The sequence below is a fragment of the Candoia aspera genome, chromosome 1 (genome assembly GCF_035149785.1).
Source record: "Candoia aspera isolate rCanAsp1 chromosome 1, rCanAsp1.hap2, whole genome shotgun sequence".
Taxonomy (NCBI): domain Eukaryota; kingdom Metazoa; phylum Chordata; class Lepidosauria; order Squamata; family Boidae; genus Candoia; species Candoia aspera.
In genome coordinates this window covers 235,521,021-235,538,159 of record NC_086153.1, presented here as the reverse complement: position 1 = coordinate 235,538,159, position 17,139 = coordinate 235,521,021, and the positions used below count along the sequence as shown (strand labels likewise).

The 17,139-nt window shown below is 49.2% G+C and overlaps 1 pseudogene; it reads left to right on the top strand.

The window, feature by feature from the left end:
- LOC134507029 (NACHT, LRR and PYD domains-containing protein 12-like) overlaps positions 1 to 17,139 on the top strand; it is a 46,003-nt pseudogene that overhangs the window by 14,563 nt on the left and 14,301 nt on the right.

The window sequence follows — 17,139 nt, the reverse complement described above, 5'->3', positions numbered from 1 at the left end:
AGATAAGAAAACGGAATAAGAAAAGATAATGGAAGGATAAGAAAGAGGTGACTTTGGCACGTTGTATGGGTTGAATTGGTAGGTGGATCAATTGAAGTGCTGAGGTAGCCTTTCAGGCCTGACCCTCTCTAATTCTCTTCAGGATAAAAGCAGGGAGGGGGAGGCACATTCAGAGTTGCCAGAGTCTATTACTGTCAGGAACCAGGCCAAGAACCAGGCCAAGAGCCAGCATCTCCAACTCTACTTCTTTATTCTCATCCTATAGGCAGAATCTTGCCAGACTAAAGCTACTCAACTAACTGAAGGGGAAATAATCCAGAAGGGCTCTAGGGTGGAGCTATCTTGAAACTTTTAACCTTCCCAGTAACAGTGTCTGGGCTGCGAAGGCTCTTATCTGTCTGGAATGCGTTCCCTCCCTGGGAACCAGTGGCAGTGCTGGAATCCACCACATCACCCCCTCCTTCAGGAACACATTCCATCACATCACCCCCTCTTCAAAGTCAGTCTCTCCCTCTGAGTTCTCAGGGGAAATGGGCAGTGGGGGTAGAGATGAAAGCAAAGATGTGGAGCTCCCCTCCATGTCTGACAACTCCTCCATGCCAGGTGGCTCTTCCTGCAAAACAGCTTGGGAGCTGGAGGCCCAAAGTCAATGGCCAAGGTTCTTTGGCCTCTATGACTTCTCATCCCTGGGCCCCTTCTGGGGAAATGACTTGCACACTCACGAACTTGTCGGCTTGCTTGGATGATTGAAGAACTTTGTGGATTTGGTGAGGCCTCGGCTTGTTAGGGAAATGCTGATGGAACTGGAGCACCAACCTGGGTGCGTGCACATCTCTTGCATTCTCCCATGATCGCTTAGCCTCTGAGTAAGCTTTCCGATGGATTAAATACTGAATCCCCCTCCTCCTTTGCTTCAAGTCCAAAATTGCCTCTATCTCGTACTCTTCTTCCCCATTGACTATGACTGGTGGGGGAGGTGGCTCAAAGGATCACAGATTGCTTGGAGGTGCTTCTTTGAGTAGCAAGAAGTGATAAAAGACGGGGTGCACTTTCATGGAAACTTGCAACTGTAAATGATAGGTTACTGGGTTTATTTTATTTTATTTTATTTTATTTTTTTAAATTTTTATCCCGTCTATTATTTTTATAAATAACTCAAGGCGGCGAACATACCTAATACTCCTTCCTCATTTTTCCCCACAGCAACAACCCTGTGAGGTGAGTTGGGCTGAGACACAGTGGCTGGCCCAAGGTCACCCAGCCAGCTTTCATGCCTCAGACAGGACTAGAACTCTCAGTCTCCTGGTTTCTAGCCCAGCACCTTAACCACTAGACCAGACTGGCTCTTTTTACCTGCTTCACTACAGTGAACGGGCCCATGAACTTAGAATTCAGCTTTTTTGATGGCCTGTTTGAAGTTAAGAACCTAGTAGAGAGCCATACTTTGTCCCCCTCTGATATTGCTGTCCCCTCCTGTCTATGAGCATCTGCCACTCTTTTATAAGCTACTTTCGCCTTTTGCAGTTGTTCCCTTAAAAGCTTCTGAGCTGCTTGCTGCTCTCAGAGAAAATCTGCAGCACTAGGCACAGCTCCTTGCTGTGTGAATGTAGGTAAAACTCTTGGGTTGACCCCGTACATTGCTTGAAATGGTGACATGGCAATTGATGAAGGAACAGAATTGTTGTATGCAAACTCTGCTAAGTGTAGTAAAGCTGGCTAGTTATCCTGGCTGTATGTGCTGTAGCATCTTAGATATTGTTGCGATACCTGGTTAGTCTTCTCTGCCTCTCCATTTGCAGAAGGGTGGTACGCAGAGGAGAGGTGAATCTGCACTTTTAGCAACTGGAAAAGTTCCTTCCAAAACCTGGAAGTAAATTGACTGCCTCTGTCACGTATTATGTCATGGCCCTGATCCCTTGCCAATAATCAGCACTTCTGACCCAGACTGGTTAGGAATAGATAGAAGGATTTTATTGAGCAGTGATCCAAAGCAACTTAAAGATGCGAATGATCACTGTTTCTAATTTGTCAAAAAAGCCTAAATACATTCGTTTCCCCCTCCTCCCCAAAAGGTCCTTTCATCTGGTGGTGCCTCTCGTCTCGCACCTCTCCTGTTCGACTTCACTCCCTAGCGTGCCGTTGGTCCAAGGTGCTGAATTGTCATCGGCTCCTCTCCGTCTGCATGTCTGCTGGTTGTTGCTGTTGATGGGTTAACCATCATTCTCCACTGACGCCATATCAGAATAGCACCTGGCCAGGGGCTATTCATGACTTTCTGCCTTCTCAAAGAGCAGCCCCCACTTTATTTTGGTTTTGCCAGAAACTTTCTGTGGAATTCTTCTACTAGCCAAGGTGCTTGAACATCTTGGCTGAACACCCACTCACTATGTGATTTGGGAAGATGGCTCCATTGTACTAGGAACTGCAGTTTCCCCCTATGGTGTCTGGAGTCTAACATTTCCTGTACTTCAAAGTGACTTTCCCCATCTGTAATGATTGGCACCGGCACCTTCTGTTCCGGGTGCCAGCAGTCTGATTCCTTGAGTGGCTTTAAGAGGCTGCAATGAAAAATGGGGTGGATTTTCTCAAGGTTTTTTGGTAATTGTAGCTGCACGGCCACATCGTTGATTACTTTGGTGATTTGGAAGGGCCCTATGAATTTTGGTCCTAGCTTTTTGGAGGGTTGTGAAGACTTTAAAAATTTTGTGGATAAATACACTTTGTTCCCCACCTTCAGTTTCCATTCAGGAGCTATCTTGCAGTCAGCATGTTTTTTGTATGTTTCTTTTGCATGTTCTAGCACTCTTTGTATTCTTGGCCACCCTTCAACTATGTGATTTACCCATTCTTTTAATGGAACTACTGTGGGATCAGGTGTAGGTAATTCTGGGAGCGCTACAAAATCCTGGCCATTTACTGTCTTGAACAGGGTAAATCCTGTACTTTGATGTACTGCATTGTTAAAAGCTACTTCAGCAAAAGGGAGCAGGTCCACCCAGTTGTCCTGCTGGTGATTTACGTAGCACCTAAAGTACTGTTCTAGTACTTGGTTCGATCGTTCACGACTGCCATATGTGGCTGCATGACTCAGACCCTGCTCCATCCCAATCATTTGTAAGAATGCTGTCCAAAATTTGGAGATGAACTGGACCCTGCGATCTGTGATCACACATTCAGGAGTGCTGTGGAGCTTATAGACATGTATGAATAATCTGGCTAGCTGCCATGCTGTTGGGATGCTGGCACAGGGTACAAAGTGAGCCGGCTTAGAAAATAGGTCAGTTACCACCCGGATCACTGTTTTTTTGCGGCTTTCTGGTAAATCTACAATAGAATCCATGGAAATCTGCTTCCAGTGTTGTGAGGAGTTAGCCACTTCTTCTGGTAGCCCCCTTGGTTTTCCCCCCACCTGCTTGGCCATGTGGCATGTCAGACAACTGGCCATGTAGCTTTCCACATCCTTGCATAGCGTTGGCCATCAGAACTGCCTCCTCACTAGGTACATGGTTTTTAAGAACCCAAAGTGGCCAGCCGATTTCGCTCCGTGACACCTTTCTAAAATTTTCTTCATCATGTGGTCCGGGATGTACAGCCTGTCCCCCTGCCACCACAGTCCTTGCTTTTCCACTAAGTTGTCTTTGTTGGGTTGTAGCCAAGTGTTGGCTCTCTGCACCTTGCTGAGTTCCCCCCGCATGCCCTCTGCTGCGTCTAGGTTAGGGCTCTTCTGGCCCTGAGTTACCACTGCTCCCCCCCTCTGCTTGGTGGGGATGATTGAGTCTATCACCTCCTCCCTCTGGCTATTGGGAGACATGACAATGCATTTGCCAGGAAGTTTTTCCCCCTGGTAAGTATTTTAGGGTAAAATGGAAATGGCTGAAAAATTGAGCCCACCTAACCTGTTTAGGGTTCAGTTTTCTCAGAGTTTGCAATGCTCCCAGATTTTTGTGATCAGTCCACACCTCAAATGGCTGTTGTGCCCCTTCTAAAAGGTGCCTCCAATTTTCTAATGCCCAATAAACGGCATAAGCTTTCTTTTCCCAGACGTGCTATTTGCGCTCCATTTCATTAAATGTCCAGGAGAAATAGGTGCAGGGTCTAAGTTTCCCCTCTGGGTCCCACTGCAATAATATCCCCCCTATTGCTACTTCTGATGTGTCCACCTGTATGATCAGGGGTTCATTAGGTTCTGCATACTTTAATACCGGCTCTGAAGTGAATAGAGACTTAAGCCATTTGAAAGCCTCTTGGCACCCCGCTCTTCATTTTATGGGAGCACTTGGTTTCCTTGCTTTCCATGTCTCCCCCTTTCCTTTGGACTCAAGTAAGTTGGTGAGAGGCAGTGCTATTTGGGCAACGTGGTGGATGAACTGCGGTAAAAATTAGCAAACCTCAAGGAATTTTGGAGCTGCCTCCTCTTCTTGGGTGGCTCCCATGCTACCACGTCCCGTGCCTTCCCTGGATCCATTTCAATCCCTCTGGCTGAGATCCAGTATCCTAAATAGTCTAAGTGTTCCCTGTGAAATTCACATTTTGATAACTTAGCATACAGTTGGTTTTGTGACAGCCTTTTCAGTACCTCCCTTACCAAACTCACATATTCTTCCATTGTCTCTGTGAATATTAAAATGTCATCGAGGTACACAAGTACTCGCTTGTATAATAAATCATGTAAAATCTCATTAATTGCATGAAAACTCCAGGCCCACCCCTTAACCTGAAAGGCATTACCAAAAATTCAAAGCAGCCCAGTTGGCAGTTAAATGCTGTCTTCCATTTATCCCAGTCCCGGATGCACACTCTGAAGTATGCTTCCCTTAAATCCAGCTTGGTAAATATCCTTCCTTTCGATAGTTGTGCCAACATGTCTTTTACTAATGGCAATGGGTATATACTTGCCATGGAAATTGCGTTTAACCCTCTATAGTCTGTGCACATTCTCAGGGAGCCATCCTTTTGGCTCTGAAGAGTACTGGTGCTCTGTACTTTCAGTGATTTGGGCCAGTATGTCAGCCTCCCCGCTAGTTTCCTGAATTTGAGCAAGTATTCAGAGCCCGATCCATTCTCCTGCTTAAGGTGCTGCAGGTTCACTTGAGCTCTTACTTTGATCAGAGGGTCCTCAAAACTCTCCCTTAGAGCACTCATGAATTCGTCAAAGTTCCTCAGTTCTAGGACTCCTGAATCATGGAGCCCCACCAGCCATTCAGCGGACTCCCCCTCCAAGCAAGTCAATACACAGTTTATCTTTGACTCCTCGGAGGAAAAGGACCCCCATACTCCCTCATAAGCCCCCTGACATGGGTCAGGAAACAGGTTAGCATTTTCAGGTCACCAGCGAATTTTGCCTTCAGTTCCTTGGGACCAAGGGGCCCATTGAATCCTCATGCAGGGTTCCCTGTCCCTGCCAAGCCCCCCAGGGCAGGGGGGTTAGTGGCTGCACCTTCTGTTGCCTGCTGCCCCCCGTCCCAGGACCTCCGAGGTCCCCCACTGCCACCTGTCTTTGCTCCACCCGGTGCCCATGAATCTGCTGCCCATAATACTTCTCAAGCATTCCCTGCATGTGGTCCATGCCCTCTTCCATCTGACCGAGCCTCCGTTCCACCTCTTGGTCCATTCCCAGCCCCCTGAGTTCAGGGCTCCCATCCAAAGCAAAAATTCCCATGAGTGATCCCCCTTCGGGGTCTCTCCCGACATTTCAGGATCCCCTTGGATTATACTCTGCCATCATTTGCAGTCCTGGTGTGCTTTCTCCAGCAATGGGGGGAGCCATCCACTCTGGTTGTCCTCCCCTCCATTTCTCCTTTGCCACTGTAGTGTGATTCAGTGAGGTCAGGCCATCTACACCACTACCCTCCCTGTCTGGGTTTTGGGGTTTGCCTTCAGGATCCAGTTCTCCCATCTGTGGGCTGTCCTCATAGAGCTGGCTACTCTCGGGTAAGCCTGTCATCGATGATTCAGATCTTTCTGTCATGGCCCTGATGCCTTGCCAGTAATCAGCACCTCTGACCCAGACTGGTTAGGAATAGATAGAAAGATTTTATTGAGCAGTGATCCAAAGCAACTTAAAGATCCAAATGATCAGCATTTCTAATTGTCAGCCTAAATAAATTTGTTTCCTCCTCCTCCCCAAAAGCTCCTTTCATCTGGTGGCACCTCTCCTGTTCGACTTCACTCCCTGGCATGCTGTTGGTCCAAGGTGCTGAATTGTCATTGGCTCCTCTCTGTCTGCACATCCACTGATTGCTGCTGTTTATCGGTTGTTTAACTGTCATTCTCCACTGACGCCATGTCAGAATAGCACCTGGCCAGGAGCTATTCATGACATATTTTGTGATTAACCATCCCTCTGTAACAAAACACATGATCCAAGAAAAGCTGAGCCGTGATTTGGACGGTTGGAATAAAATGTGCCATCTTGGTGAAAAGATCCACTATAACAGGTACTGATGTATATCCTTGCACTGGGGGCTGATCAGTTATGAAGTCCATGGAGACTGTGTCCCAAGGCTGGGGTGGTATGTGTAAAGGCTGTAACAGCCTTGCCAGCTTTCCTGGAACTGCTTCTGCTTTAGTGTGCCAGCAGTTGTGGCATGAAGCAGCATAACCCTTTATGTCCACAGCCATTTTTGGCCACCAGTAGTCTCTTAGAGTCCTGTGAAATGTTTTAAAAACTCCCCCATGCCCAGTCATGTCATTATCATGGCAAAATTGCAGCACGTCTTCCCTTAATGCAAGGGGAACATACAGATGACCATTATGCCAGAGTTGTCCCTCCTCCAATGAAAGAGGTGAAACCATACCTTGCTGGGTCCCCTGGAGGTCATCCATCTGGTCCTTTTCATATGTCATGATTGCCAGTGCGATGTTTGCGACATCGCAATGGCTCGCATAACAAAGCACAGAGGCTTGCCAATGACTGGAGAGGGATGGGCGATAAAACCGGACAAAGAAAATAATGAGTTTAGGAGATCTACAAGCTCTCATCGCCTGGTAATTGGCCATTAACACCATTATCAAGGAGAGGATCAGGGCGAAGATAGGAAGGGCGTGTCCGGACACTTTCGAGGACTTCCGAAGTCTAATCGCCATTACACCGCAGAAAGATAGACGGGGCAATGCCCAAGGCGAATGGGGCTGGACGACCTCTCACCTATCAAGCATTGATGGCCCGTCACCCCGTGGAACTCGTGGGGCACACCCGGGGAGTGTGGGGGTGGAGTGGTGTTTGGCGCAAGGCTATTTAATTCAACTTTTGGCGTGCTTCCCTCTCAGCTTTCTACTGGTGTGCACTCTATTCTAAATAAAAGCCAGAACTTAAACCTGCTTTAGAGTCTGAGTCTTTTATTTAGTTTTAGGCATTCTTCACATAAAGCTGAGAATCTTCAAGAATGAACCTCGCCAACCTCTACCGAAATTTTTTTTTCTTGTGAGAGAAGCAGCTGGCGATGACTGAATCGGGGACGATCTTGGAGTCGGTGCTTCAGAGCGGAGGCGCGAAGGACTCAACGCGAGGGGGGGAGGCAACCAGACCGCTTCTGGAACCGGCACTCCCAAGATGGGACACGAGCCCCCTCCCTACCCACAGCACACCTCAGTTGGGAGCCTGGAGCCCCAGCACGGAGTGGAGGGTCCCAATGGAAGAGGGAGGCATGAGTCAACAACACTTCAGGTGGGACGTTGTTGCGGACCCCCGGCCGGGGACATCCCACACCTCCTGGAGACGCCAATACCCCCAGACGCCCGAGAGGGAAGTCGCAGGAGCACCGATCGGGCCACAACCAGCAGCACCAAGGATGGACGGTCCCGTCACACCGGACACGATCAGGGCTCTGGAATCCAAGGTGCAGTCATTAGAGTACCTGCTGCAATCCCTGGCAAATGTGGTGAGTGAACTCACGAAGAATGCTGCTGCACAGGGCATAGGGAGGGGTCTCGGCATTCCACCCACCCTATCGCCAACCCCAAGAGGAAGGGGCCAGACGCGGGACTCACTCACAGGGCCTCATGGTTTTATTCCAGTGGGGGTCACCCCTACTCACACACAAGTTGGGGTTGCTCCAGTTAGTGGGATCGCTAAAGACTTTCCAGTCAAATTTGATGGCGACCCCACGAACCTCTCTTTCTTCTTAACAAACGCGACAAACTACATCCAACTATACGGACATTGTTTCGCATCGGAAGTGGCTAAGATCTCAGCTATTGCCACTAAACTGAAGGGCATAGCCACGGACTGGTACGTCCAAATGTCAGAGTCCAGAGCCCCAGCCCTAGCTACCTTCCACACCTTCCTGACCGCCTTGAAGCGGTACTTCGAAGACCCCTTGGCAAAGGAGGGGGCTAAAGGCACACTGAAAGAACTTAATCAGGGGCAGAAATCGGTCGTGGATTACACCCTAGAATTTAAGGTCTTAGCAGGGAAGATCCCTGAATGGTTGGAGGCCACCCTGATTGACATGTTTAACGATGGCCTCAATCGAGAGGTGTTGCAATGGGCGCTGTACAGAGATGATCCAGACTCACTACATGACTGGATCTGTCTTGCCAGGAAGGCTGAACACGCCCAGTGCACCTTCATGCTGGCAGCTAAGAGGGACAGGCTTCCTCCCAGTGGGAAAGGGCCAGTGCCACAGTCGGGCCCAACATGGGACGCCGAAAGACAACATCGCTTTGTCCGTGGGCAATGCATCAAGTGCGGTAAGGCTGGTCACCATGCGGTGGAATGCCACAAGGCTAGGACGGCGGATCACCCATCTAGACCGACGCAGAAGGCTCCACAGAAACCACCCAACCCCCCCCCCCCCGACGGCTGACAGCGGCACTAGCGATCCATGACGAAGAAGTGGACATCTACCTCATGGAGGACGGGTTGGCCGCCCTGAAGCATCCTGCGGAAAAGGCCTTCCACCTGTCCTAAACAGCGCCGCTGGACAGGTGGCAGAGAATGGGTGCGATAACACCAGGGTGAGTGCGGACTGTCCCATCCTGACCGTAACAATTGAACTGAGCTACTGCTCCAAGACCATCGAAGTCGAGGCTTAGGTGGACTCCGGGTGTTCCAGATGCCTGATCCACACCAACCTAGTCGATGTGCTAAAGTTACCCTGTTTCCCGGTCCCGAAGCCGCTGCTCTTCCAGCAACTTGATGGTTCCACAGCGGGGGGCGGGGTGGCCACTCAGGGTACAGAGAACATTACTCTAAAAATGGGCACACACAGGGAAACCATAGAATTTGTGGTTACCCCGGTGGGTCAGCCTATAGTGGTTCTGAGAATCCCCTGGCTAACTCGCCACAATCCCTACATTAACTAGAGGACCTGTACGATAATGTTTGAGGATGGGTTCTACCAAGCACCTGCCAAGGGGAAATCCCCCACTTTGACGGTAGGGAGGGCGGAGATTGTCGACCCTCAAGTTCACGCTTCCCCCATAGAGGGGCTGCCGGAACAATACGCGGACTTCGCGGACGTCTTCGGGGAGGAGGAGGCGGACCAGTTACCCCTCAATCACAAGACGGACCGTGCCATTGAACTGCTCCCTCATGTCCCATTGCCAAAGCCAAAGATTTACCCGATGACCCAAAAGGAGTTGGCATTGCAGGACTTCCTCGATATAAACCTCGCATGGGGCTTCATCGAACTGGCAGACTCGCCAGTTGGAGCGCCCATTCTGTTCTGCGAAAAGAAGGACGGTACCCTAAGACTGTGTACAGACTATCACGGGTTAAGTTCAGCTTCCTTGTCAAACAAGTACCCCCTCCCCCTCGTGAAAGACATGTTGGCACACTTGTCAACTGGAAAGGTATTTTCCAAACTTGACCTCCAAGAGGTGTATTACCGCATCCGGGAGGGGGACGAATGGAAAACAGCTTTTAACTGTCCCTTGGGCTCCTTCCAGTATAAGGTACTGCCGTTTGGTCTTGCAGGGGCCCCGGGGGGTTTCATGCAACTAATTAATGAGGTTCTGCATGACCATTTGTTTAAAGGAGTACTGGTTTATCTGGACAATGTCCTGATATACTCCAAAACTGAGAACACGAAAGATTGGTAAGACAGGTTCTCACCAAGCTCCGGCACGCTAAACTTTATGCTAAGCTTTCCAAGTGTGAATTCCATAAGTCGCGCCTGGATTACTTAGGCTACAGGATTTCAGATAAGGGCATCAAAATGGATCCTGCTAAGGTTCAGGCTGTTTTGAGCTGGGAGCGCCCACGCACCTGGTGCCAGCTCCAAAGTTTCCTGGGATTTGCAAATTTCTACAGATCCTTCGCAAAAGGGTTCGCAGAAATTGCCCTGCCCTTGACCGATTTGTTGTGGACCAAAGGCGTTGGGGAAACGCACAAGGTAAAAAAAACCAGGGGCCGTGCTCAATTGGACTCCTGCCTGTCAGGCTGCTTTCGACCGGCTGAAAGCTCTGTTTACAGCGGAGCCAATTCTAGCCCATCCCAACCCTGGACGGCCTTTTGTCGTGCAGGCTGATGCCTCGGATTTTTCAATTGGGGCTATCCTATTGCAAAAGGACACTGCCGGACTCTTGAAACCCTGTGCCTGCCTATCCCGGAAATTTTCCGAGATGGAAAGGCGCTGGCATGTCTGGGAAAAAGAGGCATTTGCAGTAAAAGCGGCACTGGAAGCTTGGTGTCACCTTTAGAAGGGGCAAGTTTTTGAGGTCTGGACAGACCACCGCAACCTCAAGGCGCTCTGCATGCCCAGGCGCCTCAGCCCTAAGCAGATTCGCTGGGCTCAATTTTTAAGCCGTTTTAACTTTCAGCTGAAGTTTATCCCAGGGAAAAAGAACTTTTTGGCAGATGCACTTTCCCGACTGCAACAGGACGCGGAGCCTGTCTCCGATGTCGTGGGGACTATGCTCTCTGAGTCTCAATTGGGTTTGACCGCTGTCACCCAGAGCCGCGCTCGGGAACAGCCTCCCCCCACCTTGCAAACGACTCCGGCACAGCCCGCTCCGTGCCGCCGGCAACCACACATGCCGGGTGGGTTGCATGCAGATTTTGCACTCGCATTAAAATCTGATCCCTGGCTCCTTGCTAACCCTGACAAGGTCTCCACGGAACAAGACCTCGCCTGGGTGGAGGGTTGTTTATACGTCCCTGACTTGCAACGGTCAACTATCCTCACCCGGTCTCATGACAGCACGCAGGCTGGTCATTTCGGGTTCCTCAAATCCCTCCACCTGACCTGACGCCAATTTTGGTGGCCCTCACTGAGGAAGGATGTCAAAACGTATGTGGCATCCTGCCCTGTTTGCGCAATGTCTAAGCGACCATCCGGTAAACCCCAGGGGCTGCTGCAGCCCGTGGCTAACCCTTCACGCCCTTGGGACGAAATCTCTATGGATTTCATCGTGGATTTACCCCCCAGTCAAAAGAAAACAGTCATTTTGGTAGTCAAAGACTACTTTTCCAAGCAAGCTCATTTTGTCCCCTGTTCCTCTATCCCGTTGGCGCAACAGCTGGCGAAGCTCTTTTAGGTGCACGTGTACCGCCTTCACGGCTGCCCCACTCTCTTGGTGACTGATAGGGGCACACAATTTACCTCACGGTTTTGGCGGGCTTTTTTGAAATTAATTGGCACCGAGCAAGCATTGTCAACCTCCTGGCATCCCCAGACAGACAGATCTACTGAGATCCTCAATGCCGCCCTTGAACAATTCCTCCGCTCCTACATCAACTACCACCAGGACGACTGGGTGGATTTGCTCCCCTTCGCGGAGGTTGCATACAACAATGCTGTGCATCAAAGCACGGGACAAACCCCCTTCGGGGTGGTGTCAGGTCAGGATTTCATCCCCATTCCCGAGCTCCCACAGCCCCCGTCTCCAGTAGTGGTGGCCTTTGAGTGGGGTTCTAAACTCGCAGACTCCTGGCCCATCATTAAGGACGCTCTCAATGAGGCACAGACCGCATACAAACTTCAGGCTGACAGGCACAGACGCCAACAGATGCCTTTTCGAGTAGGGGACATGGTTTATCTCTCCACTAAATTTATTAAGTCACCCCAGCCTTCCAGGAAACTGGCCCCCAAATTTATTGGCCCCTTTCAGGTTACACAAATTGTGAACCCAGTCACAGTGCGTTTGGATCTACCTCATAATTTGAAGCGGCTGCACCCTGTGTTCCACTTCAGCTTACTCAAGCTGGCCGGTGACCCCTCCTGGTGGCATCCATGCACTCCCCCACCCACCCACCCGTCATGATCGACGGACAGCAGCACTTCGAAGTCAAGGAGGTTCTCGACTCCCGCAAGCTTCGTAGCTCCCTCCAATACTTAGTGTGCTGGAAACACTTTCCGCACCCTGAATGGGTCGCTGCCCACAACATTCAGGCCCCCGAGCTAATCCGCAACTTCCATGTGGCATATCCCTCCAAGCCCTCAGCTTGATTTTCTTTAGGGGGGCGGTATGTCATGATCGCCAGTGCGTTGTTTGTGACATCGCAATGGCTCGCATGACAAAGCATGGAGGCTTGCCAATGACTGGAGAGAGATGGGCGATAAAACTGGACAAAGAAAGTAATGAGTTTAGGAGATCTACAAGCTCTCATCGCCTGGTAATTGGCCATTAACACCATTATCAAGGAGAGGATCAGGGCGAAGATCGGAAGGGCGCGTCTGGACGCTTTTGAGGAATTCCAAAGTCTAATCGCCCGGTAATGAACCATTACACTGCAGAAAGATAGACGGGGCAATGCCCAAGGTGAATGGGGCTGACGACCTCTCACCCATCAAGCATTGATGGCCCGTCACCCCGTGGAACTCGTGGGGCACACCCGGGGAGTGTGGGGGTGGAGTGCTGTTTGGCGCGAGGCTATTTAATTCAACTTTTGGCGCACTTCCCTCACTCTCAGCTTTCTACTGGTGTGCACTCTATTCTAAATAAAAGCCAGAACTTAAACCTGCTTTAGAGTCTGAGTCTTTTATTTAGTTTTAGGCATTCCTCACATCATATGAGTCTTGCAGTCGCTGAGCTTTGATTCATGTAAAGAGATCCCCAGCTTGCCCTCCAGTTTCTAACCACTCTCGCTGGCCCTCTTTGCAGTGCTGCCTGAAGTTGCAAGGCTGCAACATTGATGTCTGTGGGCTTGGCTGATGGGCTGAGATGTACTCTGGTTTATGGAATAGGGTGTCTGGTCGATGGTTCTTTTTACTCAGGGATGTATGTTATGTAGAAATCAAATAGGGAAAAGAACTGACCCCATCTGACCTGCCGGGAATGAATGACTGAGAGCCAGTTTGGTCTAGTGGTTAAGGTGCTGGGCTAGAAACCAGAGGACTGTGAGTTCTAGTCCTGCCTGAGGCATGAAAGCTGGCTGGGTGACCTTGGGCCAGTAACTCTCTCTCAGCTCAACTCACCTCAGCGTTGTTGTGGGGAAAATAGGAGGAGGAGGGAGTATTAGGTATGTTTGCTGCCTTGAGTTATTTACAAAAAAATCCTTAAGCGGGATATAAACAAACAAAGAAACAAGTATGTTCCAAATTCTTCTGGTCCATGCAAATCTGTATAGGAAATGCTGCTCCTTCCAGCTACTTCCTCCACTCCTGTAAGACTGTCTTGATTGTTAGCAACTCTTTATTAAATATGTCATAGTTTCTTTCTGCGGGTGATAGCATGTGAGAGAAAAAGGCCCACGGGAGTAACTTCCTCCCTCCTGCTTTCCCAGCCTGTAGTAAGAAGGCCCCTATGGCTACATCAGAAGCATCCGTCTGGAGCACAAACTGCCAGGAGGGGACAGGGTGATGGAGGAGGGGCTGAGAGGCAAAGAGCTATTTTAACTCTTGGAATGCTGACTTCTTGTGTTCCGTCCAAGCAAATCTCTTTCCCTTCTGTAAAATTTGCAAGAGAGGTTTTACTCTGTCAGAGAAGTTAGGGATGAACTTTCTGTAAAAGTTGGCAAATCCCAGAAAGCGCTGCACATCCTTCATATTACAGGGAGGGTGCCATGACAAAACTGCCTGGACCATGGTTGGGTCCATCTGAAGCCCCTCTGTGGAGATCCTCTACCCCAAATAGTCCAATTGATTCAGATCGAAAGCACATCTTTCCAACTTGGCAAAGAGCTTATTCTCCCTCAGTCTTTGTAAAACATTCCTGATGCTTTGCATTATATGTGATATTGCATTGTCAGAATAGATTAAGGTATCATCTAGATAAATTACCACATAGTCATTGATTATGTCAGAAAAAAACATGATTCACGAATCTGGAAAATACTGCCCCACAATTAGCCAATCCGAATGGCATTACTGTATATTCAAATTTTCTATACCTGGTATTGAAGGCAGTCAGGTACTCAAGACCCTCCTTCATTTGAATGAGGTTGTAAGCATTTCTGAGATCTAACTTTGTAAAGATGGGGGCCCTCTGCAAGTGTTCCAGCAGATCTGATATGAGAGGCAGTGGGTAATGGTCATGGATAGTGACCTTATTATAATCATGGACTGTGTGCATGGGAGTTCCCTCGCCCATTTTCTATGAGGCCAAGGCTCGTGGGTCTGGTTTCTTTGGAACAAAGAAAGTTGGGGCAGAGGCTGGGGACTTTGATGGCCTGATAAATCCCTTCTTGAGATTTACATCCAAGTACTTCTTCAGAATAGCTAACTCCTTGGCAGACGTAGAATACTGTCACTTGGCTGGGATCTTTACCCCCAGCTTCAGATCAATCAAGCAATTGCACTCTCTATGGGGCAGGAGGACAGCTGCCTCTTCCTCTCCAAAGACATCTGCAAAACCTGCATACTTGGCAGGCAGCTCTACCACCCCACCTTGAGGAGTGTCGAAGGAGCTGAGTAGAATGTGGTTGTTTGCAACTTGTGGTACCAGCAATCTGGGGAAGGAAAAGAGAGTGCCCCGGTTGCCCAATCCATCAAAGGGTTATGGAGCCACAGCCATGCAGTGCCTAGTACTATGGGTACCTGCAATGAAGTGGTGATGTAAAGGGGAAACAGCTCTATGTATTCTCCCATGGTTAGTTTTAATGGAGCTGTGCACTGCACAATTGGTCCTGCTTTCAAGGGTTGGCCATCCCTACTTTCCACTTCTATGGGTCTTGGTAACTGTATGGTAGGTAGTTGCAATTTCTCCACTGTCTCTACATCTATGAAGTTCATGGTAACCCAGAATCAATAAGTTCCTCTAGCTCTATTCTGCACCCCGATTGTAAAGTCACTGTGGCAGGGACAAAGAAAAAGGCTTGTCTGACATCTTCAGAATGAGCTCTTCTCACTTGCTCGATGGCCCCCCTTGTGAGCCCTCGAGATGGAGGCCAGTGGAGTTTCCCTGATTCATAGCTGTGGAAGGAGGTGGGTGCTTCCCTGCAGTTTGCTCTGCTGACTTAGCCCCAGCCGGTGGACTTCTTGCTGGGCATGCTCTCACTATATGCCCTGAGGCTGCACAATAAAAACCAGATGTTGATGTCTCTGCCTCTCTGCCGAAGAGACTGATCTCTTTACAGCAGCAATTTGCATTGGCTTCCCCACCTCTGGTTATAAGACCACAGCAGGGAGAGCTGTGAATCCAGTAGGGAGAGATCTGCAGCCACTTCTGCCTCTAACAGCTCGACACTGCTAAAATTCTTCGAGCCAGGTATCAATCGCTATGCAAAGCTGGTATAGCCCATCCAAGGTGGCTGGGGTTCCTTGCCTCACCAGCTCATCTTGAATATCGCCACTCAGCCCTTCTTTAAGCTGGTCCATCAGGGCCCTCTCATTCCAGTTGACATCTCCAGCTAATAGCTTGAAATCTGCAATAGAAAGTCCTACTCTCCTGTTGCCTTGTTTGAGTCTCCGAATCTCCCAATTGGCTGTGGCTCTCCTGATGGGATTCCTAACGCGGCCTCTGAATCTCCACATGAAGTTCTGGTAGTTGTTCAGAATCGGGTCATTGTTTTCCATCATGGGAATGGCCCACTTCCCTGCCATCCCCTTTAACAGATTTAAACACTACCTTGGAGCAATCTGTTGGGAACTCAGCAGGTCTGCTGTTGATGAACATTCCACACCGAGTAGCGAAAGCCCTTAATTGGTTGGCTTCTCCCCCATATTTCTCCGGTAAGTTGCCATGGGTCTGAAGAAGCACTGGCTGAGCTGCTGGTGCCAGCTGTTGGGCATTCTGCCCGGGCTTCTGCAGCATCTGCATCATCGCTGCCTGCAAGTTATTGATATGTGCATCTACCTGCTGCTGGCGCTACAGTAAGGCTGCTGCCAAATGCTATGGAGCAAGCGGCTGTCCCTGGGGATCCGAAGCCATGTTGCAAAACATTTCTTTGGTCTTCAATGGGGGTCGGAGTCTGGCAAGACTGATGTCAGGAACCAGGCCAAGAACCACACTGAGCCAGTATCTCCAACTCTAGTTCTTTATTGTTCTCACCATATATACAGAATCTTGCCAGACTAAAGTACTCAACTAAGCTAAGGGAACTAACCCAGTAGGGCTCTAGGATGGAGCTACCTTGAACCTCTTAATTTTCCCAGCAACAATGTCTAGGCTGCAACGCCTCTTACCTGTCTGGAATGCGTTCTCTCCCTGGGAACCAGCGGCAGTGACGGAATCCACCACATCACCCCCTCCTTCAGGAACACATTCCATCACAGCTACTGTAATCCTATTAAAAAGTTGGTTTAGTATTTATGACTTTGGTGTTTGAGTCTGGCCTACCTCAAAGGGCTGGCAAGTGCAGATTCGCAAAGGCAGTGAGTGGAAGATGGCATTCCAAGCCAAATATCCATATTTTGAGTATCGAGGCATGCCATTCGGCCTTTGTAATGCTTCTGCCATCTTCCAACTCTTTATGAATGACATCTTCTATGACTTAATAGACTGCATTTTCATTGGAGATCTGTATGATATTTTTTATTTTTCTCTGAAGGATGCCAGGATCATGAAAGCCATGTGAAAGTCATTCTATAGCACCTTCATGAACATCATTTTGTATTAAGCTCAAAAATGTGCTTTCTATTTAAGAGAGGTAGACTTGCTAGGGCACTGAGTATGCAGAGCTGGAATAATAATGCAACCCAACCAGGTCCAAACTGTTCTATTCTGGGATCCACCAAGAAATCAGAAAAACATGCAAAGATTTTTAGGCTTTGCAAATTACTCCTGGAAATTCATTCCTGCCTTTGCATGCATTAC